Source organism: Numida meleagris, chromosome 13 (assembly GCF_002078875.1).
Source record: "Numida meleagris isolate 19003 breed g44 Domestic line chromosome 13, NumMel1.0, whole genome shotgun sequence".
Lineage (NCBI taxonomy): Eukaryota > Metazoa > Chordata > Aves > Galliformes > Numididae > Numida > Numida meleagris.
Window position 1 is genome coordinate 15,530,489 of NC_034421.1, and position 2,659 is coordinate 15,533,147.

Here is a 2,659-nt window from a genome sequence, read left to right on the forward strand (position 1 = left end):
TCGGCCTCGGCCTCGCCGCCGTCCCCGAGCCGCGCTGGGCGCCGCTTCCTTCGCGCGGCCAATCCTCCGAGCCGTGCGGGCAGGAGCGGTCCCAGCGGCCGCTGAAGGACCTAAATGCGAGCTCGGCAAAAGGGATCCCTGGGCGCCGGTCCTGAAACTTTCCATTTCGACTCCAGTGCGTTCATAGGGCCGCAGAAATGTCCCAAGGCTCCGTGTGAGGACGGGCTGAGAGCTGGGGCTGTGCGGGTGGAGAAGAGAAGGCTGCGGGGAGAGCTGAGAGCGGCCTTCAGTATCTGAAGGGGAGCAACAGGGGAGAAGGGAACAGACTCTGTGGTGACAGAACAAGGGAAATGGTTTCAAGCTCAAAGAGGGGAGATTTGGGTTGGACATAAGGAACCAGTCTGCTGCAGTGAGGGTGGTGAGGCCCTGGCACAGGTTCCCTGTGATGCAGTGGAAGCCCCATCGCTGGAGACATTCCAGGCCAGGCTGGACCAGGCTCTGAGCACCTGATGGAGCTGTGCACGGCCCTGCTCGCTGCAGGGAGACGGACTAGATGGCCTTCAGAGGTCCCTTCCAGCTGTAAGGACTCTGTGATTCTATTTTGAAATTCCTTCATCGAAACAAAAAGCATGGCACATCTATACTTTGCTCTTCAGAGCTGTGCGTTCAGTCAGCGTACCGAAGCGCACGCAATGACTTGCCGTCACTCGAGTCAGCGCGGCTCAGCACTGACCTCCCCATGTGCCGCTCTCTGAGGCAGCGTTAGCAGCGCGCTGATGGTTGGGCCGTTGCTGAGCGACGGGCGCGCGCCCAGGGCCGCTCTGCGTGGAAAAGCCACAGCCTTTACGGGGCGGGGAGAGGGTGGGCCGCAGAGCGAGCCGTCCTGGGCCGCAGGCTGGACGTGCCTGACCTAAACCAAAAGGATAACCCTTAACGTCGGTCCCTAACCCCAGAGGGATTCCCGTAACCGTAACTCTTAAACCTTACCCCGAACGGTAACCCTTAACCATTAACCCTAACCCAGAAGAGTAATCCCGAACCCTAACTCCCCACAATGGTACCACTTAACCCTATCCCATGAGTGTAACCCTTAACACTTAACCCAAGCCCCAAAGAGCAACCATTAGCCCTAACTCAAAAGGGTAACGATGCACCCTTACCCCTAACACTAAATTGCGACCCTTAACCTTACCCGAAAAAGATAACCCTTAACCCGTAAACCCTAACCCAGAAGGGTAGCCTTCACTCTTAAGCCTAACCCAAACGGGTAAAACCAATAACTCTAACCTGGAAGGGTAACTCTTAACCTTTAACCCTAACAATAAAGTGTAACCCTTAACCCGAACCCAAAGGTGTGTCCCTTGTCTCTTAACACTAACCCAAAAGAATAACCCTTAACCCTAACCCAAATTGCTAACCCTTAACCCTTAACTCTAACACAAAGCAGTAACCCTTATTCTTAACAAAAATTTGTAATCCTTATGCCTACCCCACACGTGTAACCCTTAACCCTAACCAAAAAGGCTTACCCTAATCCAAAAGGGTAACACTTAACCCTAACCCCACAGTGTAACCCCTAAGCCTTAACGCTGAGTCAAAAGAGTAACCCCTAATCCTAACCCAAACCCCAGAAGGGTAACCCTTAACACTAGCAGAAACTCAAACCTTTAACAATTACCCTAAAGGGTAACCCCTAACCCTACTCCAAGAGCGTAGCCATTAACCCTTAACCCTAACCAAAATGGGAAACCCTTAACCCAGACCAATCGTGGTACCTCTCAACCCTAAACCCTCACCCCAAAGGGTAAACCTTAACAGTAACCCCGAAGGGTTACCTTTAACACTCACCCAGAAGGGAAACCCCTCCCTAACCATAACCCAGAAGGGTAACCCTTAACCCTTACCCAAAAGGGTAACTTTAACAGGAACCAACATGGGTAAGACAAAACGCAGCCTCGAACCAGACACTGTGAAGAAAAAAACCAACTCTGTCCCTGCGGCTAGGATTGAACGCAGCTCTCTTCGTGCCTGTTCCACCACAGGAGGACACAGGTTCAGCTTCTGAGCATCGGTTCGCAATGCTCAGACACAGAAGGACCGGGAGCGCTGAAGCCCGCGGCGACCAGCCAAGTTCTTGTGGGCCAGGCCATGCTGATCGAAGCACAGGGTGCCCAGCACAGACAGGCTCCACCTGAGGCTGCAAAACAGGTGCATGATTCCCATGGGCGCCTCTTCAGAAGGAAAACGAAGAATAGACGCCTGCTCCCCGATCTCCCTGGGACCGTTTGCTCTCTCTCCCAGCCTCTTCAGGTGGCCATATCTAAGAGGGCATGGCTGTTCCGGGGGTGTCTTCTGCCCTAAAAGCATCCAGCCAAACTCAGGGCTGAAGAGGAATCCAAAGGCCAAGCACCACACCTGGGCCAAGTAAAGGCAATGAATCTCTGCGATGTGTTTCTCTTCTTGTGCAGTCACCTTTGTATTTTCCTTAGGTGGCTGCTGTGGTACTTGCTTGCTTTGGTCAACAGTGTCGTTAATGGAATACAAACTTTCATGATTCCTGCTGTCAGTAATTCTTCACGTTCCTGCCTTGTTGGAGGCACCGCAGCTCACCACGAGCTATCTGCACACGCACACCTGGACAGCGGGCAGGAGGGAGCTC